Source organism: Danio rerio, chromosome 6 (genome assembly GCF_052040795.2).
Source record: "Danio rerio strain M-AB ecotype USA chromosome 6, GRCz13ab, whole genome shotgun sequence".
NCBI classification, from domain to species: domain Eukaryota; kingdom Metazoa; phylum Chordata; class Actinopteri; order Cypriniformes; family Danionidae; genus Danio; species Danio rerio.
The window spans coordinates 18,129,132-18,151,500 of NC_141026.1; the positions used below are offsets into that span (position 1 = coordinate 18,129,132).

At 39.0% G+C, this 22,369-nt stretch overlaps 1 protein-coding gene and 2 long non-coding RNA genes across 3 annotated transcripts in view; 1 reads left to right on the top strand and 2 right to left on the bottom strand.

Moving 5' to 3' along the window:
- The window catches only part of LOC147843441 (serine/threonine-protein kinase pim-3-like), a 52,728-nt gene extending 47,270 nt beyond the window's left edge, over nucleotides 1-5,458 (top strand). The window contains exon 8 of the transcript XR_015493437.1: nucleotides 5,255-5,458. The gene's annotated coding sequence lies outside the window, so the exon portion shown is untranslated. The remainder of the gene's footprint in view (nucleotides 1-5,254) is intronic.
- LOC141386240 (uncharacterized) lies at nucleotides 4,211-5,354 on the bottom strand. The gene is made up of 5 exons (XR_015493538.1): nucleotides 5,274-5,354; nucleotides 5,115-5,181; nucleotides 4,985-5,038; nucleotides 4,790-4,910; nucleotides 4,211-4,268 (listed from the first exon to the last, which is right to left on the bottom strand). It is a non-coding gene; the product is annotated as an uncharacterized LOC141386240 (long non-coding RNA).
- A 15,339-nt stretch (nucleotides 5,459-20,797) lies between the features above and the next one.
- Nucleotides 20,798-21,701, bottom strand: LOC147843443 (uncharacterized). Its single transcript, XR_015493573.1, has 2 exons — nucleotides 21,624-21,701; nucleotides 20,798-20,921 (listed from the first exon to the last, which is right to left on the bottom strand). It is a non-coding gene; the product is annotated as an uncharacterized LOC147843443 (long non-coding RNA).
- Between the last annotated feature and the right edge of the window lie 668 nt (nucleotides 21,702-22,369).

Below are 22,369 nucleotides of genomic sequence, written 5' to 3' on the forward strand. Positions count from 1 at the left end.
CTTCAATTACGTAACCACTTTGGAAATAATATTAAAATTAAAACAGATCTGGATGACTCAATACTGAAAATATTTATAGATGCCTACAAAGGCTTTGGGAGTAAAGGTATAATTTCAAAACTTTATAAAGGATTTAGATCGATTAAACCCCATTCAACAGAATATGTTAAAGAAAAATGGGAAAAGGAAAGTAATTCCATTATTACGGTGGAAGAATGGTTAGACATATGTAGATTTACATCAAAATGTACTAATTCACATATGTGGAGAGAATTTGGATGGAAATGTCTAATGAGATTTTTCATCACGCCAAAACAAAGAGCATACACCACAGGAAAGAACACTAAGTGCTGGAGACTATGCGGGTCTCAGGAACCTAATCACTGGCACATTTTTTGGGAATGTCCAGTAATAAAACAATTTTGGGTAGAAGTACATGGAGTAATAGAAAACATACTTAATATTAAACTACCCTTTCAATTTATAGTTATTTATTTTGGAAGCTCTGATATCCAAATATGTAAATCTGATAAATACTTACTTGATATTTTAATAATCGCAGCCAAAAAAGCAATTACAAGACACTGGTTACTTCCTGAATCCCCAACAACCCAAGAATGGCTAGAGATAGTATATAATATCTATGTGATGGAAAAAATTACATTCTCCCTTCGAATCCAAATTAATACATTTAGAAACATCTGGTCCAAGTGGACTGATTACGTTAGATTGCTCCATCCAATCTTCATAGAAATATAAAACTATTACTATCTAATTCCCATCCACATAACAAACATTTTTTCAATTTACGACCTATTGCACTCCCCCTCTTAATCCTCTTTTTAAATTAGTAATTCACAGTTGATAATAACCTAAAGTTGAATGAATAAATAAAGATTTGACCCTCTCTGACCTATGGAAATTTAGTATTGATATTATTTATGTTACCTTTTTACTGTTATTTTCATATATTGTGTTTGATGAAACCTTTATTTATTTATTTTTTTTATATTTGTTTATTTTTTTGTGTTCTGTTACTTTAGAGTTTGTGAAAAAGAAAAATGTTAAGCAGTGGGAAATGTTTTCTCTTAAGTGGAATCATTGTACTGTGTTTATTGCTACTACAAATAAAAAAATATAAAAAAAAAGATTTGCATTATGAAATTACATTAGCTTACTATTAACCTGTGGGGGGCGGGCAGGGGCCATGCACTTTTCAAGTGATTTGTTTTCATGCATCACTCTGCAGTCTTCATAAACAAGATAATTAAATAACTTAAACTCAAAATAATCTTCCTTGTTTATTTATTTGACAAGTAACGTTATACTGGTGTGGGAGAACATATTTCTAACATTCAAGTACATCAAGGCACATTGCTGCACCTGTAAACTTTAACAGGCCTAAAGTTGAAGTCAATTTATTTTGCCCTCCCATTCATTCACAATAATGTTTCTGAAAATTTTTGCACTGTTTCCTAAAAAATAATTATTCTGGAGTCATAATAAGTCCTATTTTTTATTGTTTATTTTGTGCATTGATAATGACCAAGACACATTGAATGACAGTAAAAAGTAGCAATTTTACCCAATAAATGCTTTAATAATATCAACTGATTTATATATAGTCATTCAAATGATCTTAAAACAATTAAAAACTGCAACAAACATTTATTTAGGCCCGAACTACAAAACCAAATGTAAAACTATTTTAGTATCAGTTTTGCTTAAGTTGCACGCTAGTGTTGCAGGAGAGGGGAGTGGTCACTTAAAGATTTGCTATTTACGGGAGTTGTAGTCCATAGCAAAGTGTATTGTGGGTAGTGTAGTTCGACACGCATGCTGGATGATGTGAGCTCACTTTGTGCTGTGCTGTGCAGCTGAAGCTGAGGAAGAAAGTTTTACTCGGCTTTGTTTCATGTTCACTCAAGTTATTCCACCCGAGAGCTGTTCATAACTAGATAGAATAGACATAGAGATAGAAATAGAGATATATTGATCTCTGCAGCAGCTGCGTGCTGCTTCTGCTCTCCATACACGCTGCTCACGCACTGCTTTCGCTTGCGGTGTGAAACAGGCGTCAAAGGCAAACGCCTGCGTGCTGCTTCTGCTCAACATACGCGCTGCGCACGCTCTGCTCACGCAATGCTTTCGCTTGCGGTGTGAAACAGGCATAACGTCCTTGCCGCAGCACCGAACTTAGGCACCGAAATTCAAACGCTGATTTAATACTGGTACGTACCGGTTACCTAGGTACCGGTGCTATAATGGCACCGGATTTCGGTACCCAACCCTACTTAAAAGTCACGTCTCGTCTTCAGTTTCGAGCCCAAGTAAACCGCGCTCTGGCACACCTCTTCCAACCAGGCCAGGGCCGCCAAAGTGTACCGCACCTGAGCCAGATTCGGAGCACTCACACTTCTCAAACGTTATGGGCCTGGGCACGGTACTGATAGCATAGTGTGAGTACGCCCTGAAACTAAAAAGTGTTCATATTTACTGTTTGCGCTGCAAAAATTACTTATTTGGCCATTTAATAGCAGACACTTGTAACTCAAGATCTCAAAGATATATAGAGAAATATAATAGAAGTAAAACTATCCACCGGTCTCCCCCATACAAATATATCATAGGTACATACAACTTATATTTCAAAATGTATCAAAAATTATTTATAATACTTATGCTCTTGTGAGTGTCTCTCTTCCGCCTGTTGAGAATTCATTATCTACAATGTAAATAACAGCCACAGACAAAACATCTATTTAACAATCTATGCCCACCACCACCCCCTTCCACTTGGAAGGACATCTATCCATGCAACCATACTTCTGCATTAAAAGGATATTCTTGACCATCAGTGTCCAGTCACCACTGAGGTGTGTGATTCCTATTGGTCTCCACATGCTCCACTCCAGTCTGTAAAAGACAAAGACACGACTAACAGAGCTCTACATGCTTGCTGAACTCCAGCAATGCACAAGCTGCTCTCCAGCGTTCTTCAGATAAATCTCCACTGATGCTCTTGTGAGTCTCTTTCTTCTGTTTGTTGTGTGTCCATTACCTGAAAAAGAAACACCTGCGGCAGACAAGACATCTATCTAACTATTTACTGTATCTGAAGGAAATACCCAATCATCACTTAGTCTTTACAAATTAAAGTATATAATTTAAAAATGTTTTATTAAGTTAATTTGATTCAACTAAAAATGTAAGTCTACCTAATTTATTACGATGTACTTGTCAATACTGATGTGTGGTTCGCTGTTTCTCCACATGCTCCATGCCAACCTGTCAAAGAGAAAGATATCAGGTCTTTAATCTCAATACATTTCTTTGGAAACAAACTCCATTGTTTAGTCTGTTCAAGCAGTTCTACCTGTTTCCTGAACCCCAGATTTTCAAGTATATTTCCACTGTTCCTGTGACTCTTCTACTTCTGCTCCACTCCAACCTACAAATGACAAAAGCTGCGTCCCAAATGGCACGCTATACACTATGAACTTATACACTATGTACTTATGCACTTACACACTCAACAGCATAGTATATGAATGTAGTGTCCCAAATAGAACACAATCGGTTATTTACTAACCGCAAATTCAGCTGTCGTGCATTGAGAAGTTTGCGTATTTAATAAACTACGGCAGTTTGCGTTCAATGAACAGTAAGAATGATTAATAAATCCATATGAAACAGTCCCTTAAAAGTCACGTGTCGCTTTCAGTTTCGGGCCCAAGTGAACCGCACTCAGACCCACCTCTTTCAACCGGGGCTAGGGCCGGCCAAGTGAATCGTGCTTGAGCCTGATTCAGCGCACTCACACTTCTCAAACGATCCGGGAAACGGGCCTGGGCACGGTACGGATGGCATAGTGTGAGTAGGCCCTTAGTGAAACAAATGACCAAACTGTCAAATAATACTTGCCATGAGTATAATCACTTTCACCATCAGGAAGCAGCATAATCACTCTTGTTGGAGAATTTTTCTTTCATAATCCAAAATAAAGTAATCAAACTTAAGCTCCTGATAGCTCCACTGATGCTCTTGTGAGTCTCCCTCTTCTGCCTGCTCTCTCTCCATTACCTGAAAAAGAAAAACCTGACAAAGACAAGGCCTAATTACTATCTACAACAACCAGCACTCCTTCATCTTGGAAGGACGTCCATCGATTCACACGTCCACCTAATTAAAAAAAAATTAAATTCCTGACCATCCAGTCATTGCTGAGGTGTGTGATTCCTCCTTTTCTCCATGTGGTGCCATCTGATCTGTAAAATACAATAGAAAGATGTCAAGTCATTCATTAATCTAATACCATTCTTTGGAAGTTTCATCAACCATTGTCTCCAGTCTGGTTCTGTTCTAAAACTAACAAATAATATTTCACAGCTATAAGTCAATACTCTACTAGATGACAATCTATAAACTTAGAAGAGATAAATGTGCTACAATAATTAGTAAAACTGTAAATAAAACAAAAAACAATCAAAAGCTACAAATGTTGAACAGGCCAACAGCATAAATTACTAATAAATAATACAACAGCCAGACAATCTATCTGACAACAGACGTGCAGTAATATTCAATGTGGTAACTCTGACAGCATACAAATAAATTAGAACAGATCAATTTATCCGATCATATAACAAATAACAATCTGCAAATGTTAAGTTAGATAGCGATATACAAATGAAGCATACAAACAAAAATATTGTATCTATTTCTGTCTATCTGAAGGAAATATCTGACAACCACTTACTGCCCCATTAAGACCAGGTTTTCCACTCACTGAAGCACCACAAGCACATCTCCTGTGAGTTCCAGTGTCTCTTCTAGTGAGGTGTCTCCTGGTTCCTCGTTTAGTCTTCATCCTGTTTGCTGTCTGTGGTATCCGTCTCCAGTCTCCAAGCCTGCATAATCAAATATCCAATTCAGGTTAATGGACTTATTATCTGCATCAATAAACTCACCTGCTTATACTCACCTGACGTCCTGTTATATTACTGAACTGAATGTCGTCCCTTCTGTGACACTTACTCTGTAAAAATGTAATTGTATAAGTTTAAAATGTTTTATAAAGTTCAGTTGACTCAACTTAAAGTTTAAGGCTGTACCTAATTTATTACGATGCACTTGTCATTACAGTGTGTTTCCCTGTTCCTTCACATGCTCCATGCCAACCTGTCAAAGAGAAAGATATCAGGTCTTTAACTAATCTTAATACATTTCTTTTGAAACTAACTCCATTGTTTAGTCTGTTCAAGCAGCACTACCTGCTTCATGAGCTCCAGGTCTTCAAGTATATCTCCACCGTTCTCCTTCTTCTGCTCCACTCCAATCTGCAAATAAACAAAGACAGCCCCAACAAAACCCCAACTGCTGTTCTCCAGCATTTTTTAGAGAAATCTCCACCGATGCTCTTGTGAGTCTCCCTCTTTTGCCTGCTCTCCAATACCTGAAAAATGGAAAAACCTGACACAGACAAGGCCTAACCACCCATCTATACCAGTGGTTCTCAAAGTGTTGTACGCGGGTTTCCTTCTAGTGGTATGCAGAGAAATCACTGAATAATAATTAAAAATATATGAACGCCCTTTTACCCTTTGATGCAAACGATAACAGATGTGATCAGCATTGGCTGTTCCCTGTTCTGTACGATCACACTGTTATGATTAGTATGTTTAGTGCATTATGTCATCAGATGCTAAGAATCTAAAAAAAACTGTGGAGGGCTTAAGCAGATACATGTTAGAGAGGTGCTTTTACAGACAAGTCCTGTTGGCATTTCAGTTACTTCAGTGCAAACTCAGGAGAATTATTGGTAAAATAATTATCACTAATGTGTTAACATGTGTTAGTAGTTGTGTAAAAAAATCCATTTATGATTTATAGCCTGAAGTCATTTGTTATGTAAATAGTTTAGCGGTGTGGCTTTCGATTTAGTTTGTTGCCTCAGATTTAAATTAATCTGGATGTGATTCAAATGGTGCGGAACCTTACCCGAGTCAGCCTGAAAACGGTGGTCAGTTGCACAGTTTACACAAACTCTATGGGCTCTATTTTGACAGTCCATGCGCAGAGCGCAAAACCCAGGGCGCAAACGCTTTCAGGGTGTGTCAGAATGCATCTTTGCTAATTTAAGGACAGAAAAATCTGCTTTGCGCCGTGGCGCATGGTCTAAAAGGTTTGAGTTTATTTTCTTATTGAGTTATAGATGTGTTTTAAGAATAAACCAATCAGAGTCTCATCTCCCATTCCCTTTAAGAGCCAGCTGCGTCGCGCCATAAGCGCATTCGCTATTTACAGGATGTAAAGTAAGTCTAAGTGGAAAAACTCAGCATTTTACAAGCAAACAGTTAAAAGTATTTTTTAACAGAAAACTGTTAAACAGAGCATTTACTGCGTGAGAATGAGAGATAATCGATCTACTTTCACTTTCGCTCTTAGATAGGGAAACCTTTACGCACACACATTAATTAGCCTATAAATAATTAATTTTGTTTGTTAAGCGCAAATATTCGTTTCAAAACTATTTCTAAATTCAGTTCTAATTTCCAGCAAACGAATAAATGAACAATAACAACAAAGTGTGCTTAAAAACCTGAGTTATATCCTAATACACATGCTGTGCCCCATATGGTCTAAAACCTGCAGGTGGGCAAATCTAAGCTTGTTTTTAATAAAACAAATATAAATATGGAGATAAAAAATAATACTGCTAATAATAATAACATTATACAAAAGCAAATTTTTATAAATGAACTGAAAAAGCCTCCCGAGATGAAGAAGAAATAAAAGCAGTGATTTTTCATATTTATTTATGCTAGAAAATAACATGATTTGTAATATTTTAATCCTTTATACTTATTTCCTATATTTATATTCTTATTATATCCTATATATATCCTTAATATTTAAATTTTTTCATATATAAAGATATTTGCGTATTGCTCTACATCTTGTGTGTAGGCTATTAAGCAGTGTGTAAGCGAGGCGCAACTCTGCGCTGGAGTTTAGACCGGGTTTGTTTTGGTCTAATGAAAAATTTATTATAGTTTCTCAAAATAGCAACGTGCCAGCAGTGCGCCTCAGAACACTTTCCTTTTCAGACCAGAACGCCTATGGGCGCACATATAAGTGCAAATGCATTTGCTATTTAAACAACGTGGTGCAAAACAGCAAAACAACACTTGCGTCAAGGTGAAACTAGCAAATAACATTTGCGCCGCGCCTTGCGCTGCATTGCGCCGGGTGTATGATAGGGCCCTATGTTTTACTTAAGATATGATCTCACTTCCACCAAATTATGGAAATGCTGAATCTATGAATTGATACATCACGCATGAATTGGTCAAACAGTGTATTTATAATCACTAGGGATGCACCGATTCCAATACCAGTATCGGGGCGACACTTAAAATACTCATACTCATATCGTACATAAAAAGGGAGATACCACGCACAGATCCCACTCAACAGTAATTTACTACATGGATGTGATTTGTTATCCTACCTGACCATTGTCTTAATAATTAGCCTAATGTATTATATATTTATAGCTTAGTCCTTATAAACAATCCTTTTAAAAATACATTATTAATGAATCTATCGGCTGCTGAAGAATAAACCGAACATGAAATATGATCCTTGCATAATGATCACAGCAAAACAAGCTAGAACTCATGTTAATGTAACCGGTTTTATTTTTGTAAATGTTATAGTGACACACGGAGGGTAGGATACACCCACTGGCGTTGGCACGTACTCTTTACTGCGTACACCTGGGCAGCTCATTAGTGGGAGTGAGTTGATAGTCAGCCCTTTAAAAAGGCGTCTGAGTAACTCATATGACATCCCGAGTGAAGGTGAAGCCTCTGTGGTCTGAGAGCGTTTCCTTTTGTCCCTGGTTGGCCTTCTGTTGGTGAGCTGTTTGCTTTTTTTTTTTTGTAGCTCTTAGCTAGTTTTAAGTGATCATCTTAACAACAACTGCTTTGATTATTAGAAAGGTGTATGCGTGTGCGCACAAAGTGACAGGTGCTGTTCGCAAAGTGTGCTCTAGCCTGGGTGAGTTGGTGATTTTTAGGGTTTCTCGTTAGTTTTCAATAATAATCTAAAGGATGCTTTTATTATTAGGAAAGTGTGTTTGTGAAGAGGTGAGCGCCGTTCGCCAAATCTGTTCTAGCCTATGAAACTCATCTAGGAGGTAAGAAGTTTGTTTGGATTTCAAAGAAGGGTTCGTTCACTTTTTAAAAATCCTTTTATCTTTCTCTTAAATTTGTATTTTTAGGAGGTGCGGCTTGAAGGTGCTAGCTGTTGTTTCATCGCATTTATTCGCGGCTGTTTTTTTCTAAAACTGGTCTTATCTGCTGCGACTGCTCTTCGCGGACATTCCCTTTTTAATTACTATGGCGAACATTGTATGTACTGTATCTTGCTCTTAATCTACTATCCATGTTCAACGTGATCCTATGTGATTCATTGTGAATTCTATGCTCTGTGATTTTTGTGCAGTTTGTTTCCTGTGAGTATTTTTGGCTGTGTATATCCACAGGTGGGCGGAGGAGCTGTAATATTGATGCTGAATTGAAGGGGGGGGGGGGGTTGTTGAATTGTATGGGTGTAATTTGCCACTTGCTTTAATATTTTGTATACACTGATTTGCTGTGTTTGCTGAGTGTCCCCGTCAGTTAGTGTCATTTATTGCGGTCCATTTGCACCGAAGCTGTTTAATGGGTAACTGTGAGAGCATTTTAAAATTGTTTTAAGGTTGTGTATGCCATAGTGAATTTAATAAATTTTTGTATTACGTTTGTAAGTCACGTCTCTGTCTTTAATCAAAAACGAACCAGCAGGGTCCTTCATATTGTTGTAACTTTTGTGTTAATCAAACAAGTGTTTTAGATAGATGTTCCTGGGTAGTAACCTAGGTGGCGTAGTCGGGTTTTAGTAAATTATAGCCAAGGGTTACAATCTTGGCGCAGTCGGCAGGATCCATTTGGTGTAAAGCAGAGACGTGACCCCAATTTTTATAATTTTTTAAATTTTTATTATTATTATTATTATTTTTTTTTTTTTGTGTGTGTGTGAATTGTTTGTTAGAATTTGGAAACAACAGCTAGCACCAGTATACTGTTTTGTACTTTTACCTCTCTCTGTCTCATTTTAGACTGTCATTATGGAGGAGGAGATGCAGCAATTGCGAGACTTGGTGGCCCAGCTTAAGGCTGATAATGAGCGCCTTCGTCAAGAACGTTCTAAGGTTCAGGCAGGTCCTAGTGTTGTGCCCTCTGAGCGTACTGGTGGGGGGTTAGGGCCTGATATAGAACCAAGGTCTTCCTCCAGTGGTAATGCAGTAATGACAGAAAGGTTAATTTATGTTCCAAGAGAGAGGAAATGTCCCATTTTTAGAGGCCGCACTGGTATTTCATTGAGTGACTGGTTAGAGGAGGTTAAAACTAGTATGCGTGCACGTCACTTAGCCAGTACTGATAAAGCTCACTTCCTTTGTGATCACTTAGAGGGGGAGGCTAGGGAGGAAATAAAATATAGACCACGGGAACATCGGGAGGATCCTGAGAAAGTTATTCAAATACTTTCGGAGTTGTATGGCTGTCCAGATTCCTATATTGTTTAGCAAGAGAATTTCTTTTCACGGCAACAACAAGAAGGCGAAACACTGCAGGAATTTTCACATGCCCTCCTTGCTTTAATGTCCAAAGTAATTAAAAGTGCCCCTAATGGTATGCCCAATTCTGAAACCCTTTTACGTGACCAATTCGTTGAGTACGTTTTAGATTCTGCCCTTCGTAGGGAACTGAAACAGTTTGTACGTCAACATCCGAGAGCAACATTACTTGATGTTAGAGGGGAAGCCATTAGATGGGAACAGGTGGGTATGGCTAGGAGTTCCAGGGGCCGCGGTTTGTCTACCTCCTCTGGAATTCAGTATGGGGTTTATGGGTCTAAATCATATGCAGGCTCTGAGTTAGTTGAGCTGAAAGAAATGCTTAAACGGCAACAAGAGCAGCTTGATCAATTAACTCATAACGTGACTTTGCTGCAGAATGCCCCTAGAAAATTTCAGTCTTCCACTGCTGTTAATCGGGGTGTAGTGATTTGCAGGAAGTGCCAACAGCCTGGTCATTATGCACGGGAATGTAGTTCTCAATCTGTGTCATCAAGAATAAACTCATCGCCTCCATGCCCCCCCCCCAGCCTGTTTCGTCAAGGTTGCAGCCCTCAGTTAGTTTTCAGGGAAACTAGAACCTTCTGTTCTTCGGAGCCACCGTTCAGAAGGAAATGTCTTGGGCTCAGATGTTGCATTCCATGCAGGGGACCATTTGGCCCCCCTGTTGTCTCCTTGCCCTCATGTAACTGTTAGTGTGGGTGGGGTGTTAGTTCCCTGTTTACTTGACACTGGATCCATGGTGTCTACCGTTACTGAAAGTTTTTTCTTGCAGAATTTTCAGCCATGGGGTGTAGAAAAATTGCGCTCTTGTCAATGGTTGCAGCTTAAGGCTGCCAATGGCTTAGACATTCCCTATGTAGGCTATTTAGAGCTTGATGTTGAAGTCTTTGGTAAGGTGATTCCAAAACGTGGTGTTCTTGTAGTTAAAGATCCACCAGGGACAACCACCCAAGTGTCCGGTGTATTGGGGATGAACGTTATTCGGGAATGTTACAATGAATTGTTTGGACAATATGGATCAATGCTTTTTGAGACCTCTTTACTGCAACATGCCCCTAATTCCTGGCAGCAAGCCCTACAGACTTGTCACCAAATTCAAGCTCATGCCCCTTTAGATGTTATATCTAGAGTTCAGGTCAGAGGGAAAAGGTGTGTTCATGTGCCTGGTGGCACTATGAAATTTGTCCCTGCTACTTGTTCACAGCAGTATGGTTGTTCAACTGTGGCATTTGAGCCTTCTAGTGGGGGGTTGGCAGCTGGCCTTTTGGCATTGCCCTCCCTTGTTAAAGTAGCTCGTGGGCAGGTTTATATCCCGGTGATTAATGTTGGGGTAGTTGACGCTAATCTGTATGCTCAAACTGTTCTTGGCACTATTTCCCCCGTCGCTGTGGTGAGTTTGCCCGCAGGTGTAGAGGACTTCCCGTTGGACGTGCAAGCCACAGTCTCTTCCCAGATAATGGTGGGATCTGTACAGGAAAAGATTGATTCTCTTGATTTGACTCCATTGACCCCAGAAGAACAGCGTCAGGTAAGGGCCTTACTGTCAAAGTACTCCTCTGTGTTTTCAGCACATGATGCCGATCTTGGCTGTACTACGCTAATTGAACACGAAATTCCCCTGACTGATGAGGTCCCTGTTAAGCAACGTTATAGACGTATTCCTCCCTCTGAATATGAGGCAGTTAAGGCCCATATTAATCAGTTATTAGAAGCCCAAGTTATAAGAGAAAGTAGCAGCCCTTATGCATCCCCCATTGTCCTGGTAAAGAAAAAGGATGGTAGCCTGCGAATTTGTGTTGACTATAGACAACTTAACAGTAAGACCAGAAAAGACTCCTTTCCATTGCCCAGAATTGAAGAATCCTTGGATGCTCTGTCCGGTGCTAGGTGGTTCACTACAATGGACCTTGCCAGTGGCTATAACCAAGTCCCAGTAGCAGAGAAAGACCGAATGAAAACTGCCTTTTGTACACCTTTTGGGCTATATGAGTGGAATAGGATGGCCTTTGGCCTGTGTAACGCACCTAGTACCTTTCAGCGGTTAATGGAGCGCATGTTTGGTTCGCAACACTTCCAGTCATTGCTCTTGTACCTGGACGATGTTATAGTGTTCTCTTCTACAGTGATTCAGCACTTGGAACGACTAGAGGTGGTCCTGAAACGGTTACAGCGGGAAGGCTTGAAGGCTAAACTAGAGAAGTGTAACTTTTTTCAGCCTGAGGTGAGCTATTTGGGACACTTGATTTCTGATGAGGGTGTGTCTACTGACCCAAAGAAAATAGAAGCAGTCGCTAATTGGCCCACTCCAAGTAAAGTCTCCGAACTTCGTTCATTTCTGGGGTTTGCAAGTTATTATCGACGGTTTGTGGAAGGTTTTGCTAAGTTGGCTGCCCCACTCCATCGGTTGGTTGCGCTGTTGATGGCACCCAAACTGAAAAGTTCAGCACAATCCTGCAAAGAGGCCTGGACTGAGGAGTGTCAACGGAGTTTCGATTCCCTGAAGCAGCGTTTGGTGAGTGCCCCTCTGCTGGCTTATGCAGATTTTTCACTACCGTTCATCTTGGAAGTGGATGCCAGTCACAGTGGCCTAGGAGCTGTCCTGTCACAGGAACAGGAGGGCAGAGTCAGGCCAGTAGCCTATGCCAGCCGAGCGTTGAGGCCTTCTGAGAGGAATCCGTCCAATTATAGCTCTATGAAATTGGAATTCTTGGCCCTTAAGTGGGCCATGACCGAGAAGTTTCGTGAGTACCTACTTGGACATAAATGTATTGTATACACTGATAATAACCCATTGAGTTACCTCCACACTGCTAAACTAGGTGCCTTAGAACAGAGATGGGCTGCCCAACTAGCCACCTTTGATTTCAACATTAAGTATCGTTCAGGGCGTAGTAATCGTAATGCTGACTCCCTTTCACGGCAGTATCCTGCTGTACCTGTGCTGGAAGGAATGATTCCCGGAAGTTCTCTGCCAGAGCCCCTCCTACGTGTGGCCTCTATTAGGCCTCAGAGTGAAGGTACACAGGCCTCTATTACTGCCTTTCCTAGTTATACGCCTGCAGATTTGTGTTGTCTACAGGAAGCCGATTCTGTTCTGAGCGTGTTTCTGGAATGTTGGAAGAAAGGGAAGTACCCGTCAAGTGGAGAGCGGCAGGGGTTGAGCACAGATGTCTGTAAACTGCTGAAGCAGTGGAAGCGCTTAAAGATGAAGGATGGAGTATTGTATCGTCAGTGCCACCATTCCCAGGGTGGCGAGGCCTTTCTTCAACTTGTTCTCCCGGCATCCCTAAGAACCACAGTTCTGCAGCAGCTCCATGATGAGCATGGTCATCAAGGAGTGGAACGTACCGCAGAATTGGTAAGACGACGGTGCTTCTGGCCAGGTATGTCGGAAGATGTGAAGCGATGGTGTCAACAATGTGAGCGCTGTACGATTGCTAAGGATGTGTTTCCTCGGGTCCAGACATATATGGGCCATTTGTTAGCTTCAAGGCCTAACCAAATTCTGGCCATTGATTTCACCTTGATTGAACCATCACAGAATGGAATGGAGAATGTTCTTGTCCTGACAGATGTGTTTTCTAAGTATACTCAGGCAGTGCCGACACGAGACCAGAGGGCATCTACGGTGGCAAAGGTGCTGGTTAATGAGTGGTTCTACAAATTTGGCATCCCAAGTCGCATCCACTCAGATCAAGGGCGGAATTTTGAAAGTACCCTCATTCAGCAACTGTGTGAGCTGTATGGCATTGAACGAAGCCGGACTACTCCAGCCCATCCCATGGGCAATGGCCAATGTGAGCAATTTAATCGCACTCTGCATAATCTGCTGCGTACTTTGCCTTCCCCAAAGAAGAAAAATTGGGCTATATACCTTCCACAAGTGGTTTTCTCCTATAACACCACTCCCCACCAGTCTACAGGTGAATCCCCGCATTTTTTGATGTTTGGACAAGACCCACAACTGCCTATTGATTTTCTTTTGGGAAGAGTTGATCCCCCTACACAGGGAAGTGTCCACGACTGGATTTGTGACCATAAAGACAGACTCAGAGTGGCCTTTGAGGGAGCTCGGAGTCGAATAAAACTGGCAGCAGACCGAAGAAAAGAGCGACATGATCGGCGGGTACAAGATGACCCTTTGAAACCAGGTCAGTTGGTGTATTTGCGGGATCTCTGTGTGCGAGGGCGGGCAAAAATTCAAGATCATTGGAGTCCCGTAGTGTACAGAGTGATGCGGGCTCCTATGCCCGGTGGGGCAGTTTACGCCATTGCCCCAGTTGAAGACTTGGAGAGAGTGCGGCATGTTCATCGCACCCTATTGCGAGCCCAACCACCTAGGCCCAATTCAGAGCCTGTTGACTCTCCCCTGTCTGTGTCTGACCAAGTGTCTGTAGCTGACGTTGAAGATGAGCTGCTAGAGGATATGTGGATGCTGGCACCTATAGTGCAAGAAGTTCTTCCCTCAGTGACCATACCAGCTGCTGCCAACTCCTCTTTGAATGATACTTTCAGTCAGCCTCAAAGTCCTGAAGGTGCCTCTAAGTCGTCCAGTGGGGTCCCTACCCCAGAGTCTGTGGATCATGGCCCCGGATCAAGTGATCTGGCCATGACCGTAGAGGACAGGAGTATCACTACAAGGGCACCTCTGCGGCGGACCACTCGAGCAACAGCAGGCTACCATTCTAATGTGCACCATCTGCCAGAGACAGTGGGGGGTAGTATGAGGGGTATTATGGGTTCCCTGGTCTCGAATAATGTTGCTGTCAATCTTTTTAGGCCTTGGAGTTAATATCGTCGGGGCGACGATTTCAAAACTAGGGGGTAGAATGTAACCGGTTTTATTTTTGTAAATGTTATAGTGACACACGGAGGGTAGGATACACCCACTGGCGTTGGCACGTACTCTTTACTGCGTACACCTGGGCAGCTCATTAGTGGGAGTGAGTTGATAGTCAGCCCTTTAAAAAGGCGTCTGAGTAACTCATATGACATCCCGAGTGAAGGTGAAGCCTCTGTGGTCTGAGAGCGTTTCCTTTTGTCCCTGGTTGGCCTTCTGTTGGTGAGCTGTTTGCTTTTTTTTTTTTTTGTAGCTCTTAGCTAGTTTAAAGTGATCATCTTAACAACAACTGCTTTGATTATTAGAAAGGTGTATGCGTGTGCGCACAAAGTGACAGGTGCTGTTCGCAAAGTGTGCTCTAGCCTGGGTGAGTTGGTGATTTTTAGGGTTTCTCGTTAGTTTTCAATAATAATCTAAAGGATGCTTTTATTATTAGGAAAGTGTGTTTGTGAAGAGGTGAGCGCCGTTCGCCGAATCTGTTCTAGCCTATGAAACTCATCTAGGAGGTAAGAAGTTTGTTTGGATTTCAAAGAAGGGTTCGTTCACTTTTTAAAAATCCTTTTATCTTTCTCTTAAATTTGTATTTTTAGGAGGTGCGGCTTGAAGGTGCTAGCTGTTGTTTCATCGCATTTATTCGCGGCTGTTTTTTTCTAAAACTGGTCTTATCTGCTGCGACTGCTCTTCGCGGACATTCCCTTTTTAATTACTATGGCGAACATTGTATGTACTGTATCTTGCTCTTAATCTACTATCCATGTTCAACGTGATCCTATGTGATTCATTGTGAATTCTATGCCCTGTGATTTTTGTGCAGTTTGTTTCCTGTGAGTATTTTTGGCTGTGTATATCCACAGGTGGGCGGAGGAGCTGTAATATTGATGCTGAATTGAAGGGGGGGGGGGTTGTTGAATTGTATGGGTGTAATTTGCCACTTGCTTTAATATTTTGTATACACTGATTTGCTGTTTTTGCTGAGTGTCCCCGTCAGTTAGTGTCATTTATTGCGGTCCATTTGCACCGAAGCTGTTTAATGGGTAACTGTGAGAGCATTTTAAAATTGTTTTAAGGTTGTGTATGCCATAGTGAATTTAATAAATTTTTGTATTACGTTTGTAAGTCACGTCTCTGTCTTTAATCAAAAACGAACCAGCAGGGTCCTTCATATTGTTGTAACTTTTGTGTTAATCAAACAAGTGTTTTTAGATAGATGTTCCTGGGTAGTAACCTAGGTGGCGTAGTCGGGTTTTAGTAAATTATAGCCAAGGGTTACATTAATATAAACTAAAAAAAAAAAAAACGAAAGAAATTTTAAGTAATGGAACATTATGTAAAAAATCTAAAGACTACAGGGTAAATAAAAGCACCTCATCAGAGCTGAACATTACTGCGGTCACTGCGCCCGTCTCAGTTTACAGCTTCTGTAAAGATCAGACAGCCTATACAGATCACACAATCTCAATAAATACCATGTAAGTGTATAAATATTTTGATAAGTATTGTTAATAGAATATTTATAATGATATGATTTTGCTTGTGATTATATCGATACTTGCACTGAGCTCTCACGGGCACGCTCTCTCTCACCAGTGGCAGTTGACATGCGCCGCATAAGGGCGCTATACACACCACGCAGCATACACTGGCAAGATGACAAGTGCTGAACTCCAAGGGACCAGTTTTACTTGTTGCCGATTTGTGTGTTGTTCCTTTTTTTAAAAGGCCTTTTATTTTTAAAATCTCTCAAGTTAATAATGGCTATCGGGTCACATAATCTCCCTCAGAGATATTTGAGCTCAATAACGTGGTGCGCAGTATGACTATTGACCAACAACGCCCTGTAAGTGTAGGCCTACAGCTCTGGTGTGTAATGAATTGCATGTTTTAAATGACAGCGAGACATGCTACATATAGTTTTTCATGTAAAATATACATTCTAACTAGGGATGCTCATTTTGGTTAATTTTGCTAACCGACAACTGCCGCTCAATAATCGGTTATTAACGGTTAACTGGTCAGATTACTATTAATTTTATATTAAACAAATTGACATGTCTATTTTGTGTCTGACACTTTAAATATTGCATAAAATACTGATTTATTTTTATATGCTAGCATATTAATAATAGAACAATACAACAGAGCATTTTCACGTACCTGCAGTGTTTAGCACAGAAGAACAGAATAATCTAAATAAAATGAATAAAATAAATAGGACTGCCCTAAATTATTTTGCACTTAAATAAGTAATTTATATTACAAATGGAAAACACTGACTGATTTTTTTCCAATCATATTTTTGTCTTCCGTCAAATAAAATAGATGACTTCCTCAAATCGCTCGCTCCACGGAAAATATGCATTTAGTTAATGCCCCGCTGTTATTATTATAATCACAAAACCTTTTTACATTTTTAATAGAAATCATTATTTTAAAGATTATGTCTTGCTATGGTTTCCTTTCTCTCCATCGCGGCTCAAGTGCGCGCGCTGCGTGATGAAAAGACAACAACAACGCGCGCATATGTTGACTTTTTCTAAACAGTTTTTTGTTTAAATATGATATTGCATTAATGTGCATACATGCTTTATATGCTGTAAAATAAAAGGTAAAGCCTATTTGTTGCGTTTATGATGCAGATCCAGGTCAACATCAGCGCTTTTTTTGGCATCAACACGTCTATTTGAAGCAATATTCTTCTTCCATTTTGCTTCTTTGGCAAATGTGTCTGTAGGCACGGGTTATACATTATCGTCTTGCAAGTTAAGTATGTCTTGCAGTTGAACAAGTGGCCGAGCACAGCTAACGTGCTTTTTTCATTCCAAAAACGCGAGGCGCACCTCACTGCCTTTATGTTGACAAGGAAAAAAGAAGAGAAGAAGCGCGGTCCTCTTATGAAACGACTGAATCAGCTGGGTATCAATTGTGCAAAAGTGTTGCTGTCTATGTTGATAAAATTGTAATATTTAATAATATTATGATATTCAAGATTTGTACATTCATACAGCTCTGGATAACTTAAAACAGCGATTAGACCTTCAGAGCGGTGTTAATGCGTCCTGAAGTAAAGCGAAACGGCCATAAACGCCAGCAAGATAGAGTGATTATATGTAGAGTCATACTTTATCTATAAATAAAGTATAACTATAGAAACTGTTCATCTTAACTGAAAGCTTCTGCGTGTTTGCTGGCCTCACGCACACCTGTCAATCATTCAGTCAGTCAGCACGTAACCCCAAAGGATTAAACAATAGCGCACAGCACTATATGGTTACAAAAAAGTTTGCGCTGTTATAATTCACTTACCTTTTAATACGTTTTGTTGCGATTATAATCCGCTATTAAAAACAACAACAACAATAACTGAATGTTTTGAATGGGTAATGTAGCCGTGGCGGGATGCATTTTGGTCCCCGCCATGGAAGAATGAATGTAGCGGAAACCAAGCTCTTTAAAAGTTCTCTGTAGTTGTCTTGACAACACAAACTGCTGCTCTGGGATGAGCCGCGTGCAAAAGATGCCCCTCTAAACGCAAAGGCGCATTCAATCGGCCGCTTATGCAGCCAAACTAAAAATATATAAAATAATAATTTTAATCGTTTAACTGATAGCATTAATCGGTCACAAACGCACCCTTTCGGTTAACGGTTAATCGATTATTTTGAGCATCCCTAATTCTAACCCAGTACACAATAAAATAATATTTTTTGAATGGCTTGCCTATTGGCTGTATATATAACCGTTAAGCTTAAATAGGCTAAACACATTTAATTAATATTACAACACATTAATACAAACTAGCCACCCTTTGTATATTTTTTAGCAAACGAAAAATGCAATGAATTATTTATTTTGATTTTCTTTTTTATTAAAATTAATATAATTATTAGGCTACACAATTTCTACATAACATTGGCTCTGATTGCGTTTTTACAGATATCATACTGATAGACTTTTTGGGTCAAAGACATTTATGCCTGTTCATTTCAGTGCTGTATTTGACAGATTTCGCAAAGGCTTCAGCTATTCTACCTGTCAGCTGGTACCAGCCTCAGTTTTGCGACATGACTTGTGTGGTGTCTACGTATCAATGTCTGGATGACAGCGAGAGAGAGATGAGAACAGACCTCAGATTCGATGTGTGGCCGCACGTCACAGTTACTTTACTGCAATTTTTGAATATTGGCTCATCTAAATTAACTTTTCATTAGATAAAGCTGAAATATTGGCAGAGAGACAAAGCAACTTTTAGTTTTGAAAAAGGGCAGCTTCAGTGATAAAACGCACAAACGCAGGATACACTCTATTCATTATTGATTTTTTTAACATTGAATGCATAATAATCAAATGCAAAAAAGAACAGCTGAAATTCAGAAAAAGGTTGCCGCGATAGTTGCTTTGTTTGATCTGCAGTTGGCTTGTCAGTGGCGTGGCATTGCTAAATCACTCGTTTTAATAAAAATAAGATTATTATAAAACATTGTGAGATGATGGTCGCATGATTTTTAAAATGAGAGTATGCTTTGAGTAATTATGGCTATTGATCTTATCTAGCCGTGACCCACCTATAGTTAAACTTAAAGTATAGCATCAAGTATAGCCTACTTTATACCTGACCTGCGGATTAACGGCAGGACTCGTAAATATGAAAAAATCGCCCATAACAGGGTTTTATGCTTCCCGAATATGCAGTGTAAGAGAGTGACTTCAAAAGTTAACGTACACTGCACACACTTTATGTAATGTGTGAAGGCGTGGAGGGATGTCAGCGCAAGGATAACTCATCATTTAAATGTCCACAGTTAATCTTTAATAGATAAGGTCTGGATTTGCAGGTTTATCAACAATGTGTGTATATTTTTGGCTTGGAAAAGCCTTCTCTTAAAGATGTTTGTGGTTATCCTTGCAACAAGCAAAAACTAAATGAATAAATAAATAAATAAATAAACTTCATCGAAACCAAATCTATGAAGTATTGGTATCAGTTCTCGGTATCGGCTAGAACATAAATTAAAATACTCATATCGTTTTATAAAAAAATGGTATCGGTGCATCCCTAATAATCACTCAGTTTTCTAAAACACATACTGTAAATGACGCACTGTAAGCAGATCTAATCTCTAATTGAAATATGTAATTTTAAATCATATATTAAAAATACAGGTTAATGTTTAGATTTCACGGGGGAGAAACCAGGAAATAGTCACAAATCAATCTCGCACTTCCTAACCCCTCTGGCCGTGGATGACTGACCAGGTCCTGTGGCAGACACAGCAGATATTAGAGAGGAAACATTACGTTTCAGCAAAGTAATATTTTTTACTTGAATTATTTTTAAGATATCAATGCCTGATTTGTAGTTAAACCCATGTAATCTGTGTGTGGATATATTTAATCCACATTGTTGGTGATAATGTTTTAGCTGTTTGCTGTGGGAGAACAGATTCATGGCCACATAACACTGGGTCAGTTGTAAGAATAAAAGCTAATAACTTGCTCGTAACGTCGGTGAAATGTTTCCACCAACCCCAAGCAGATTCAAAAATGTCTTTACATGATTTAATTTCAGTATTCCTATAGCTCTTTAAAGAGAAAGTCAAAAGTAGTTTGAGCTCAGTGTTTGAACTCTGTGGGCTCATGAAGGCTGCAAACACAAATAGTGTTCAATTGTTGAATCTGATGCACATTTTATTCAGCTTTGAAACACAGAGACACAAATTATATTGAAAGCTCAATGCTGAATAAAAAAGCTTTCAAATCCATTTTTTAGGTCTTAATTCTTATTTTATAATGTTAAATTACCCAAATAACCCAAACTGTGGGCTGAATTGTACATTTCACTCCTCCTGTTTGAAACTAAAAAGGGTTCACGATTTCTGTATGCGCTGAAAATTAACTTATATGCAATTTAATAGCAGACACTTGTAACGCAAGATCTTAAAGATCTGTAGAGAAATATAATAGAAGCACAACTATCCCTGGTCTCCCCCATTCAAATATATCATATGTACATGCAATTTGGTTTGTATATGATATGAATATGATGACATAAATTTATGAGGCCCGAGCTACATTTCCAGGTTTTGATGAATATAGGCTCCTATATGCTAATACTTTACCTTTAAGTACAGCATTTATTTATTTTTTTACTTTTTACGAATGGTAATGATTTTAATTAACTTAATTTAAACACATTTTATATAGGCATAGGTCATACTTCGAGAGACAAATTCTTCCTAAAGTGAAAAGGTTTGAGAACCACTTATCTATACTTAACAACACCCCTTTCATCCTGGAAGGACTTCCATCGATGCAGCCGTCCATCTGTTTTTCCATTTCCAGTCGTTGCTGTGGTGTGTAATTTTCCTTTTTTTTCTCCATGTGGTCCCTTCTGATCTGCAAAATACAATTAAAAAAGATGTCAAGTCCTTAATTAAACTTAACACCATTCTTTGAAGGTTTCATCTACCATTGTCTTCAGTCTGATTCTGTTTTAACTAATATTTCGCAGCTATAAGTAAATACTCTACTAGATGACAATCTATGAACTTATAATAAATAAATGTGTTACAATAATTAGTAAAGCTGTAAATAAAAGAAATAACAATCAAAAGCTACAAATGTTGAACAGGCCGCCGACATAAATTACAATTAAACAAAACAGTAAATAAATACAGCAGTAATATGGAATATGTGTTAAAGCTGACAGCATACAAATACATTATAACAGATCAATTAATCTGATGATATAACAAATAACAATCTGCAAATGTTAAATAGCAATATACAAATGAAGCATACAAACAAACAAAAATTTTTTATCTATCGGTTTACCAACTTGACAACATAACAAAAATTATTCTACGAAAGAAGACAACAGAATACACAAACTAGAAAAATAGATATATTCAAATGCCTAAAATTGACAAGTCGCCAAAATAAGTTAAGAAGGCAATCTCACATTCCAACCAACATTCAGTACAATCCACAGTCTAACTAGACAGAGAAATAGTCAAATCTTTGTCCGTCACCAAAAGCACGTAGAAACAACCAAATATAACAACTTAAAATGATACTTTTAGAAAGATCTTTACATACCGCTAATGTCAGCGATGGTCAGACACTTAATGCAGCTCACACTTTCTCAACGTCATCGACGGCTTTTCGAACACATTCTTTTTTAGAACGTCACTGATTATAGTAACCACAGCAACGCCACCGCGCCACCAAATGCAATTACCCTGATTAAACGTGCAGTGCATGATTTCCGTGAAGCACTGTAGAATATAATAATAATAATAATAATAATAATAATAATAATAATTCTGTTAGGATTTGGGTCCCTGTAACGCCATCTTTTGAGTATATAAGCAATGGCAATTTAATCATATCTTAATGTTAAAACGACTTCCATTATAAAATCAATATGTGGACCTTTTTGGATTCCTGGGAGCTAATTAAAAATGTAATCCAGGAAAGAATGAGAACCATTGTTGTTGTTTACGTCCCTCAATCGGTATCTAAGCTGTGTCTCTAATTTATATTTATTTATGTGTGTGTGTGTGTAAATACAGTTTAAGTCACCAGAGAACAATATAGTCACAACTTATAGACCATTTGTGTTGATATAACAGTAAATAAGCGTTTAACCTTTGAATAAATTGCAAACAGCATACATGTCCTACATTGCAAATAATCAAACAAAGGACACAATAAATAACAAAAAACATTTATTGACTAAACAAGTATTAAACAAATAATAATAAAATTGAATACATGTTGTACTGCTCAAGAATTAAAAATTTCAATAAAGCAATAACAATGAAGCTGCAGAATAATGACAC